Here is a 13,115-nt window from a genome sequence, read left to right on the forward strand (position 1 = left end):
AAACTCACTGAAGAATTTGTGGAGGTAGGCATAAGCCAGTTTGTCCATTTCGAGATGACCCAGGGAGGATAGATGGGGAGTCAGGGAGGGTAGACCACAGGAAAAGAAGAGGGAGGACAAGAAGGAGTTCCCATCCATACACCAACAAATTGTGTGTTACAAGGGTGGGGGGTTCAGGATATTTGGGAAAAGGCTGCCCATATATAGACTGTAATTTTGCTGACTTCTGTGAATGGACAGTAATCCTTCATGGGCCAGTCAAAATGGACACCCACCATCTCTGTGAAACTGAGGTGCTGACAAGGGATATTCCTGATACTCTCTGTTGCTGGGTGCTTGGTGGGCAGGAGAGACTGAGTGAAACCCTTTTGGATGGTGCCAGGAGAGGGAGTAAAACTGACATGTATTCATAGGGAGGAGAAAAATCTGTCCAGTGGAGAGTACCTCTGGAAATGTGGGGAACATATGATGGAAGTGAGTTGGGGTGGTCAGAAACGTTCCCCAATTGGTATTAACTGCAGCAGATAGGACCCCCTTTCCTTTAAGGAGCGATGGGTGGGAGGAGGAATGCCTGGAGACCCAAATAGCCAGAATGGGCAGGAGTAGAGCAGGTGTGGTATCAATGAAAAAGCCCATAAGCTGTGGAGAGGCTGGAGAAAGAAGAAATGGGAAAATCCTAGATGGGAAACAAGCCAGGAACCAAATCCTGGGGGAAAACCCCAAGGTTGAGAGGAATGAAAAGGGGACTAAACTAGGACAAGGTTTGATAGAGAAGGTAGGGGAAAGACTGAGACCACGGGAGGGAGAAAAGAGCCTAGAAGGAAAACAAAAATGGGGGAGGTGTGTGAGTAGCCTGAGGCTAGCTCACCACTCTTGGCGCTCAGTAGAGATCCCCATATGGAGTAAATTACAGAGATAATTTACACAGACTGAATGATTAACCGATAATCAAGGTAGCTCACATCATCAACAGAAGAGAGCTAAAAGAGAGACTGGAAGAGAAAGGAGGAGAGGGGTAGGCTGGAAGGAAGAGCCAGAGATGCCCAGGATCTCAGGGAGATGAGTTTTTTTCACCCTGTGACTAGGGAGAATGTAAGAAACTTGAGCTGTGGGGAACCTGTTCTGTTTTATTCACACTATAAATAAAGCACTGGGTTCTGAACTTGCCACCAGAGCTGTGGGAGGACGATCTGCAGTAAGGAATCCAGGATGAGGAAATTCTGCCCTCTGACAGTGCCCAGCCAAGCCTCAACTGTAAATTCAACATTTTATTGAATTATCACAAGCCACTATAAAATCTTTGACAGACACTACAGAAGAGATTTTCAGTGACCGATCATATTTCCCTTGAGTCTGTGTTTGATGGCCAACAGGCTGAAAGCAGGGGCGGGGGCAGAAAGGTCTGTTTCAGAGACAAGACATTTGTATTAGATTAATGCTTCTCCAAAGTTACAGTTGTTTGCTGCTCCTTTCAGGATCACAAACTTTCAGTACAGTACCTCCACCAGCCCACCTTTATAAATGGGAGCTGTGTGGAAGGTATGGGAAGGGGGGTAGTATCAGGGCTGGTTACGTACGGGAAGGAGAAGGGCCTTTGCTTCTCCAAGGAATGCAGCAGTGGTCCTCTGTTACAGAACAAATGTTTTCAAGCATTCCTGGTTCCGGGTATCTGGGATCTCCCCACTCGGAGCCATGCTGCAGAACCCGGGAGTGAATGGGGGATCTGCTCTGGATGCTACACAAACCAAATTGGTGGACTTTTGTAGTGGGGAGGCAAGTGGTTTGGGGTCTTGATCTTAAAGTTAATGGAACAAAGTAAAGTTGCTGTGTGACTCTCTTCCTCCATTCCTTTCTTTGTCTTTCATTGGATGAAGAGACCAGAATTTTCCTGATTTTGCAGGGGCTGGTCTGGGGACTGGTGGCCATTTACAATGGTTTTCTTCTCCCACTCCATGCAGGCCCCATCCACTGACTTAGTATATAGTCCATTTCCATTTGGATTGCCTCCCAGTCTCATAAACATGTGTCTGCAAATTTCCAATGCAGCAGAAACTCCAGCTGGTTCTTAAGGTTCTATGGGAGCAAAAATGTGCGTGGTGCCCCTCCGTAGTTCACCAAACCCTACCTTCATGATATGTAGAGGGTGACAAGCAACACAGATATTTCTCTGGCACAGATTGCCAGATCCCCACCACAGGAATGGAAAGCCACTTCCCCTTTCCAGTCTAGTACTTTCAAAACTGTTATGTTCTTCAACCAATGGCCTGCCCTTAAAAGAAGACATTGGGAACAGTTAGCATTGCCTCTGAAATAAATGCACCTCCCCTCCCCCCGCAGCCCAATCACACACACAGACATATATTTAAAAAAAAACAATTATTTCCTGCTACCTACCATTTTCAACAGGTGCTCCTTTTCTAGGGGACTGCAAAAGTTGCCTGAGAAATAAGGATAATGAGACCATTGCATCCCTGAGAAGTATCTATCGTATGGCCTCCAACAGGAAATTTATGTTATGTAGGGGGATTTCTTACCTGCTTTGAAAGGAAAGAAAAAATATAATGTTGCTCTTCTGAGTGACTTGTCAGGACCTTAGGCTAAGGAGGGTGAACCTATTGTACCCGGGAACCAGAAGCAGCAGCCCAGGAACAGTGGGGGCAGATAGAGAAGGACACTTGAGGACTACTCATTGGCATCGACAGAAGGAGTCAGGAGCAGTTTGATTTTATGAGAGAAACGGCGAACGGGCTGTGGAGGGAGAGGAATGTTATTTCCAGAGATTGGAGCCAATAGCGATCCAGTTCCTGAAGCAGGACGAATGGTCCAGGGAGTGGGAGCTTGCCCAAAGGGACAAATGGTGGTGGAAAGGATTTGGGTCCCATTTGCTGCAATAGCCACTGCCAGTGTCTGGAGACTGGCTCCTTCTCCTCCTCCAGCTCCTCCTCCTGTGTCTGCAGCCCAGGGTGTTGCTGAGGCAGAGGATCCAACCCCCCCTGCCCCAAATAACAGGGGGAAAGCTGCAGGACTCCAGGTACCACCACCTGCAATGGCAGCCGAAACTCCTCCCAGGGGGAGCCTTGTAACCATGCAGGAGGGGAACGATGAGCCTGAGCCTGTTACCGAAGTCCATCATATGTCCGACTCCCAAACCCTGCGCAGGAGATGCTCCCCTTTGTCCCTCTAGACCATTTCCCACAGCCATTCTCCCCTTGGCCTTCATCTCCCCCAGACAAGGACGTGGGGTGGTAGGCATTAAAATTCTAATGTTCTTTGGGGGTCTGATCCATTCTGCTTTCATTCACAGTTCTTTTTCTAAAAAATGTTCAGAGCTACACTACATTTACTAGTTTCAATACTTTTGTGTGAACCTTTCACTCTGGCTGTGACAAAAGGGTACATTTTTTGTTCCCCTCCAGCTTTGGGCCCCACCAATTGGTCTCTTGAGTCCCATAACTCCCCAGAGCCCAAAACTGCATGGTGTCTGTGACCCTCCCAATACCCCCGTCAGCAACTAACCCCACTCTTCCAGCGCTATGTGAAGACTACCTAGTAAGCTGGAGACATGTGGAAAGCACAAAGTGCACAGAAATAACAATTTTTTTCCTTCCCCCGTTAGTAAAGCTAAGGGTGGATCAAGTTCCCTATGGGTTTTTACAACACAGAGAATTGGGGGGAAAAAAGTGAAGTAACTGTTCCACAACATACTGAACAGAGCTAAAATGGTGCCTACTCAAGCCTCCAACCATTACCGCTTTGAACCATGGGGTAACTCACAGTTAGCAGCCAGGAAGTGCCCTTATGCCTGCACACAATCAGAACAGTTGGAAAAGCCCCTCCCAAATTCTTCGTCAACTCTTCTCAACGTCCTACAAATACTGTATATTCCCCCCCCCCCCTCCAAACTGTGGTCTGGTGAACAGTTGTGAATGTGAACACAAAACAAAAGAACAATAAATGAAATTTAACTGGGCAGACCCAAACCAAACCAAAAGGTGTTATACCAGAAGAGGCGATCTCCCCCAGTTACCCACAGTGAGTCACAATCTAACCAATTAGTTAATGACCATTGGTAGGAGGGGAACTAAACTGTGTGTTGGAAACACAATGAGTGTGAATGTTCCCTGTTGTGTTTTTACAGCAGGTGTGTGTGGTGTGGTGCTTTGTTTGGGATCAGGCTGAGGTCATCCACTGGCTGCTCACTGTTCCAACCAAGATGTAGGCAGAAATTTTATCTTGATGTCCCTGGCCCAATGTGATCCAGCACCAATGTAAACAATCACTGGATCAGGCTGTCTGTACAGGTTTTGACAGCCAATTCTGTCCCTATTCTGTCCTAAAGTTCTCACCTTTAATGTCACAAATGATATGAAGCACACAGCATGCCACGATAATGCTGATGGTGTTAGCCACATTTGCATCCAACTGAGTATTAAGGCATGACCAACGAGCCTTCAGCCACACGAATGGATATTCCATTAACATGCGGCAGCTGCTTAGTTTGAAGCTCAATTCTCTTTTTGCCGGGTCATTGATGTCGGGGTAGGGTTTCATTAGCCAGAGTTGGAGCAGGTATGTGGTGTGCCCCAGAATAACCCTAAGCACAAAGACCTAATGGTACAAAACCACTTCATTTCAAGGGAATAAAGTCCTTTCCTCCTGCTTCAAGTAGAGTCCCAATCTCCTCAGCACTTTGACAACATGAACCTTTCTTGTGTGTCCGATGTCAGTGGTCATGAGCCAGTCTTTGTGATCCACTAAGGCTTGAAGAAGGGATGAATAGGAACCATTTTAATGGATGTACTCACTCGCTCCTTTTGGTGGGTTAAGTATGGGGATGTGGGTACCCCTGATTGACCCCCCACAGTTTGGAAATCCCATTGTTTAGAACCCAGCTAGAATTTACGGAACTTTGATGATGACGACCCCCTTTGGGTATAGGGTGACCAGATGTCCCGATTTCATAGGGACAGTCCCAATATTGGGGCTTTTTTTTATATGGGGTCCTATCATCCCCCACCCTCTGTCCTGATTTTTCACACTTGCTATCTGGTCACCCTATTTGGGTAGATGAGAGTGTTGACAGATTCACAAACTGACACCATCATGAACCCAATCGTGGACTTCCACAGCCTGAAGTGGTTTGCAACTGACTGGTTGCTGTCCAGTGTGGCCAGCTGCCAGAAGGCAATAACCACCCATTTCTGCACTGGTCTGGGTCCACGGAAATGAGTTTTCTGCCACTGTATGGCTCCTTACCAAGCTCCAGAAATATTTTCTTTCTCACTCTGAAGTTCTGCAGACACTGGTTGTCATTTCAGGTTTCCAAGACGATGTGATCCCACCTCCTTGAGCAGGTTCTCCTGTCCAGAGGCGGCAATCCACCCACAGACATATAGTCACAACATTGGCAGTCTCCGGCATCTTGGGTCATGGGGATGCAGTGGATCAGTCACCATACTGGTCATTAATCTTCAGCTTGTGGGAAAAGTCCAAATCTATTCACCCAAGATTCTCTCCGGTTGCGTACTGCAACACACAAACACATTGTCAGTCACTCATTCCATTTCTTCCACCAAGTTGGGAGGGAGAGAAGGGTGAGTGGGAACGGACATCGATAAATGCATGAAGGCGGTGGACCGTACTACCAATGCACAGCAAGATGGTTCCAGAACCCTTGCATACCACCCCTGAAATGCTAACGCCAAACATGTGTACCAAAAAGTGGCAGTATGAATGCATTTGTACGCATACATACAGCTTGTATCCATGTCCAGCTCAGCATATGTCACATTCAGAATGAGTATGGGCTACATAAATGTGCATATACATGGGTAAGTACCAGAATAGGTTACATCTACATTGGTACGCATAAGGTAGAGCTAGGAAGAGACTCCAGATCTCCTGAGACTCACTCCAGTGCCTAAACTACAAGATTATCCTTCCTTTTCCCCAAGCCTCTGAAATCTCAAAAATCAGTCTTGAAACTTAAGGAGATCAGCCATTCTCAAGGGATGCCAGCATTTGCACTTGCAGTTCTATCTGTAAAAGAGAAGTAGAAAGCATATATCTACATGCTTTATTCAAACAAGTTACTGGGCTCAATATAGGAGTAACTGGTTGAAATTCTCTGGCCTGTGTTATATGGGAGGTCAGGCTAGATGATTTAATGGTCCTTCCAGGCCTCAAAATCTATGAATCTGTGAGTTATTAACATTTCAGAATCTTGCACCATTTGAGTCACATTCCATTCTAGAAAGGTACAATGATTCAGGAAGATCTTATTTTCTGACAACCTGTTTGCTGCCCTTACCCTTGAGACAAACAGAGAATAGTATTTCCAGATGGCTATAGATAATCCTGTACTAATTTTTGAGTGCAAATACATACAAACAGCAATCTTTTTTAAAAAAAACCTCTGTGCAGAACACGTAGTACGTGAACTGCAGATAGAGGAGAAATGTTTACTTTTAAGCAAACTTCTTCCCTATTAATTCTCATCAGCCTCTAGAGACAAATGTTTTTAATTTCTTATTCTTAAACGCTTTTTTCCCCTGGTTGCAGTCATGTCCCAGCCTCAAATTACTGAGAAATAGTGGGGGAAAACACAAACACCTTGTTTCAAGCATTGTAGAAGGAGAATCAACTTAGTTTAGGTAAGAATCAACCCAAGGCTTTCACCAAAATCTGGAAATAAGACTGATTTTAATGATGGGCTCCCAATGTCCCACAAGAACGGTGTACCTTAGATAAATCCATTATAGTAGAGCTGTGTGCTGACAGAAAGAAGGGTGAGGGACTGGAATCTAGGCCTTTGTTTTCCCACTTGAACAAAAAATTTATTCAGGGCCATAGCTAAGGAAAGAAGCAAAACCCCTGGGAAAACAGAAGACTTCTGTTAATTGCATTTGCTGGAAAATGTTTATCATTTGTTCCGGAATAAAATACTCAGATTCCCAGTTCACGTAAATCGGCCCAGGTCCATTGACTTTTGTGGAGCTTCGTCAATTCACACGAGTGGAAAATCTAGCCTAGTGAGTCAGTAGCACATTAGTGTAGCCCAGGGTTCAGACTGCATATTGTAGCCTGATCTATAGATTATGTATTAATTATATTGATTACTTAAGAATTCCCAGTTATCACTTTGAGGGTTGACAGGTTCGTGTCCCAAGATTGGACCCAGTATTATTCACATTATTATTTACTGGGGAACCCCAGTGTGCAGAACTGCAACATGCAGACTATAGGAACCCTTCTATATTTACAAATAGTTTATTAATACACTGAATGCAGTGACAAACACTCCAGATCAGTAAGGTAAGTCACCAGCCAGTCAGGCATTGGCACAGACAGCTGTAGCGGCCCAGGAGCCAGCAAACAGAGCTGTAAACAGGGGAGTTTCAGTGGGAGTTTGAAAGGGGAGTTTGTCTTGTGGTGCTCGTTTGGGGGTTGGTTTTGCTGTGGGTGGTGGGTTTGGGTGGGGTTTGTCTTTCCCAGATTAAAAGGATTTCGGTGGGAAGGCTATGACCGATACAGAGGCAGCAGTGGGAGTGACCCATGTCGTGGAAGACACAATGGAGATGACTGGATGTGGAAGCTGCGGTATGTCCATGATCCTGGAGGGGGGACCTCGTAAGAGTTTTGTCTGCATGAAATGCCGCCTGATAGAGACAATGGAGGAAAAGATCCGAGGACTGGAGATGCAGGTGGACAGTCTGGTTGGGTTTAGAAGGGCGTTCGAGCAGATTAGGGAGCAAAGACATGAGGCAGCTGAAGGGAAAAGCTCAGACTTGCAGATGGAAGCAGGACTGAGGAATTCTGAGGGGAGACTGCTGGGTGAGGAAAGTGGACAGTGGAAGCATGTGACTAAGAGAACCAGGCAGAGGAAAAGACGGGCTAGTGAAGGAGAAATAGAGCTCAAGAACAGTTTGCAGAGTTGAAAAATGAAGAAGGGGCTCAGCAGGTGGTCACTGAAAGTGGAAGGGCAAGGAAGAAGAGAAGAGCAGCTAGTCCTATAGGAAAAGGGGAAAAGTCAATGGAGACTACACTAAATATGAGCCCCAGGAGGATACAGAATGGGTTGAAGAGGATTACAAGGGAGATTAGGAATGGAAAGAACTTGCAGCCAGAGGGAACAGAGGATAGACTGGAGAATAGCACCGTCACCAGGAAAAGGCAGGTCTATGTGATCGGGGACTCCTTACTGAAAAGAATAAACAGGACTGTAACCAGAGCTGATCCAGAGAATAGAAGGGTGTGCTGTCTTCCAGGTGCTAAGATATGGGATGTAGACCTGAGGTTGAAAAGGATCCTAAAGGGACCGGGAAAGAATCCACTGATTATCCTTCATGTGGGAACAAATGAAACCGGTAGATTCTTGCTGGAACGTATCAAGGGAGACTATGCCAGGCTGGGGAAGACGCTTAAGGAAATCGAGGCTCAGATGATCTTCAGTGGGATTCTGGCTGTTCCTAGAGAAGGGCAACAAAGGTGTGACAAGACTGTGACTATCAACAGATGGCTCAGGCAGTGGTGCTATAAGGAGGGCTTTGGGATGTATGGCCACTGGGAGGCATTCATGGACAGAGGACAGTTCTCTCGGGATGGACTTCTTCTGAGTAGGGAAGGAAATAGACTTCTAGGATGGAGGCTGGTACAACTGATTAAGAGAGCTTTAAACTAGGAATTTGGGGGAGATGGTTGGGAGATGTCCAGGTAATCTCCACGCCGGATTTTAGCATTGAGAGGAAAGAAAACAAAGTAAGAAAGGATACAGCCATGGGTAGGAGAATGTATATAAGGAGGAAGGGCAGTGTGGGTACCAGTCTAATAGGTCATACTGGCTGTAGAATGTAATCGGGTAAAGAATGTGAGCGAGGCCAAACTGCAAACATTAAGAGGTTTGTACACCAACGAGAGGAGCCTAGGTAACAAAATGGAGGAACTAGAGCTACTGGTGCAGGGAGTAAAACCAGATATTATAGGGTTAACAGAAACATAGTGGAACAGTAGTCAAGATTGGACTACAGCTATTGAAGGGTATGTGCTATTTAGGAAAGACAGAAATAAAGGTAAAGCTGGTGGAGTAGCATTGTATATCAATGATAAGCTAGAATGTAAAGAAATAAGAAGCGATGGAATGGATAAGACAGAGTCCGTCTGGGCAAAAATCACATTGGGGAAGAAAACTACTAGAGCCTCCCCTGGGATAGTGCTTAGGGTGTGCTATAGACCGCCAGGATCTAATTGGGATATGGATAGAGTCCTCTTCAATGTTTTTAATGAAGTAAATACTAATGGAAATTCTGTGATCATGGGAGACTTTAACTTCCCAGATATAGACTGGAGGATGAGTGCTAGTAATAATAATAGGGCTCAGATTTTCCTAGATGCGATAGCTGATGGATTCCTTCATCAAGTAGTTGCTGAACTGACTAGAGGGGATGCCATTTTAGATTTGGTTTTGGTGAGTAGTGAGGACCTCATAGAAGAAATGGTTGTAGGGGACAACCTTGGTTCGAGTGATCATGAGCTAATTCAGTTCAAACTGAATGGCAGGCTAAACAAAAATAAATCTGGGACTAGGGTTTTTGATTTCAAAAGGGCTGACTTTCAAAAATTAAGGAAATTAGTTAGGGAAGTGGATTGGACTGAAGAATTTATGGACCTAAAGGGAGAGGAGGCCTGGGATTACTTCAAGTCAAAGCTGCAGAAGCTATTGGAAGCCTGCATACCAAGAAAGGGGAAAAAATTCATAGGCAGGAGTTGTAGACCCAGCTGGATGAGCAAGCATCTATAAGAGGTGATTAAGAAAAAGCAGAAAGCATACAGGGAGTGGAAGATGGGAGGGATCAGCAAGGAAAGTTACCTTATTGAGGTCAAAACATGTAGGGATAAAGTGAGAGAGGCTAAAAGTCAAGTAGAGTTGGACCTTGCAAAGGGAATTAAAACCAATAGTAAAAGGTTCTATAGCCATATAAATAAGAAGAAAACAAAGAAAGAAGAAGTGGGACCGCTAAACACTGATAATGGAGTGGAGGTTAAGGATAATCTAGGCATGGCCCAATATCTAAACAAATACTTTGCCTCAGTCTTTAATAAGGCTAATGAGGACCTTAGGGATAATGGTAGTGTGACAAATGGGAATGAGGATATGAAGGTAGATATTACCATATCGGAGGTAGAAGTGAAACTCGAACAGCTTATTGGGACTAAATCGGGGAGCCCAGATAATCTTCATCCAAGAATATTAAAGGAATTGGCACATGAAATTGCAAGCCCATTAGCAAGAATTTTTAATGAATCTGTAAACTCAGGGGTTGTACCATATGACTGGAGAATTGTTAACATAGTTCCTATTTTTAAGAAAAGGAAAAAAGGTGATCCAGGTAACTATAGGCCTGTTAGTTTGACATCTGTAGTATGCAAGGTCTTGGAAAAAATTTTGAAGGAGAAAGTAGTTAAGGACATTGAGGTCAATGGTAAATGGGACAAAATACAACATCGTTTAACAAAAGGTAGATCGTGCCAAACCAACCTGATCTCCTTCTTTGAGAAAGTAACAGATTTTTTAGACAAAGGAAATGCAGTGGATCTAATTTACCTAGATTTCAGTAAGGCATTGGATGAAGTGCCACATGGGGAATTATTAGTTAAATTGGAAAAAGATGGGGATCAATATGAAAATTGAAAGGTGGATAAGGAATTGGTTAAAAGGGAGACTACAGTGGGTCATACTGAAAGGTGAACTGTCAGGCTGGAGGGAGGTTACCAGTGGAGTTCCTCTGGGATCGGTTTTGGGACCAATCTTATTTAATCTTTTTATTACAGACCTCAGCACAAAAAGTGGGAGTGTGCTAATAAAGTCTGCAGATGATACAAAGCTGGGAGGGATATCATATAGGAGGATCTGGATGACCTTGTAAACTGGAGTAATTGTAATAGGATGAATTTTAATAGTGAGAAATGTAAGGTCATGCATTTAGGGTTTAATAACAAGAATTTTAGTTATAAGCTGGGGACATATCAATTAGAAGTAACAGACGAGGAGAAGGACCTTGGAGTATTGATTGATCACAGGATGGCTATGAGCCACCAATGTGATATGGCCGTGAAAAAAGCTAATGTGGCCTTGGGATGCATCAGGCGAGGTATTTCCAGTAGAGATAAGGAGGTGTTACTACCATTATACAAGGCACTGGTGAGACCTCACCTGGAATACTGTGTGCAGTTCTGGTCTCCCATGTTTAAGAAGGATGAATTCAAACTGGAACAGGTACAGAGAAGCGCTATTAGGATGAGCCGAGGAATGTAAAACCTGTCTTAGGAAAGGAGACTCAAGGAGCTTGGCTTGTTTAGCCTAACCAAAAGAAGGTTGAGGGGTGATATGATTGCTCTCTATAAATATATCAGAGGGATAAATACCGGAGAGGGAGAGGAATTATTTAAACTCAGTACCAATGTGGACACAAGAACAAATGGATATAAACTGGCCATCGGAAAGTTTAGACTTGAAATTAGATGAACGTTTCTAACCATCAGAGGAGTGAAGTTGTGGAACAGCCTTCCAAGGGAAGCAGTGGGGGCAAAAGACCTATCTGGCTTCAAGATTAAACTAGATAAGTTTATGGAGGAGATGGTATGATGGGATAACATGATTTTGGCAATTAATTGACCTTTAACTATTCATGGTAAATAGGCCCAATGGCCTGTGATGGGATGTTAGATGGGGTGGGATCTGAGTTACTACAGAGAAGTCTTTCCTGGGTATCTGGCTGCTGAATCTTGCCCATATGCTCAGGGTTCAGCTGATCACCATATTTGGGGTCAGGAAGGAATTTTCCTCCAGGGCAGATTGGAAGAGGCCCTGGGGTTTTTTTGCCTTCCTCTGTAGTATGGGGCCTGGGTTACTTGCTGGAGGATTCTCTGCACCCTGAAGTCTTTAAACCATGATTTGAGGACTTCAATAGCTCAGACATAGGAGAGAGGTTTTTCGCAGGAGTGGGTGGGTGAGATTCCGTGGCCTGCGTTGTGCAGGAGGTCAGACTAGATGATCATAATGGTCCCTTCTGACCTTAAAGTCTATGAGTCTATACTACAGAATATACATTTGAACACAGAATCATAGAATCATAGGACTGGAAGGGACCTCGAGAGGTCATTTAGTCCAGTCCCCTCCACTCAAGGCAGAACTAAGTATTATCTAGACCATCCCTGACAGGCGTTTGTCCAACCTGCTCTTAAAAATCCCCAATGATGGAGATTCCACAACCTTCCTAGGCAATTTATTCCAGTGCTTAACCACTCTGACAGTTAGGAAGTTTTTCCTAATGTCCAACCTAAACTGCCCTTGCTGCAATTCAAGCCCATTTCTTCTTGTCCTATTCTCAGAGGTTAAGAAGAATAATTTTTCTCCCTCCTCCTTGTGACAACCTTTTCTGTACTTGAACATCCATATACTCACACTATCCCTGGCAGAACAGTCTGAAATGTTAGCCATCGTCTTCCCCATCACCATCGCCTTCCCCCTCCTCACCAGTGGCCAACATTCTGGCACCTTCCCAGGCTTACATCTCTCTCTCTTTTCTCCTGCCCATAGGTTGGGATGTCACTTTTATAATGTTACACTGATGCCACTATGTCTGATGCATATCAAGATGGGTTTCTCTTTATTTCTTCCTTATTTGCATTTCCTCACTATTTCCTCCTTACTAATGTTGGAGTGTCCTGCTCCTATAAGTTAGTATATCAATGATCTCAACTTATTATCATATACGTCAATTTGTTGCCATGGCCCTCTGGTGGTTGAATTCATGTTCCTGTGCTCAAAAATTCCCTTAAACACTCTGTTTTCAGCTCCCCAATACTTGGGGTTTCTGTTGGGCCGTTTATCTGTGCCAAAATTCACAGGCCTCCAACCTTATGCTAAGTTGCTGAAGATAATGTCTTACAGGATACAGGCCCGTAGGTTCCTTGCATTACTGCTGAATATAATAAAGGCAGAATCTAATGCAAACAATGAATATAATAAAGGCAAGCTAGCCCTATGGGCTGCAATATCTGAAATGGAGGTCGGAGAATATTTTGGTAAATAAAGAGGACATTCTTGTGGCATTTCC

This window comes from Chelonia mydas, chromosome 5 (genome assembly GCF_015237465.2).
Source record: "Chelonia mydas isolate rCheMyd1 chromosome 5, rCheMyd1.pri.v2, whole genome shotgun sequence".
Taxonomy (NCBI): Eukaryota; Metazoa; Chordata; order Testudines; family Cheloniidae; genus Chelonia; species Chelonia mydas.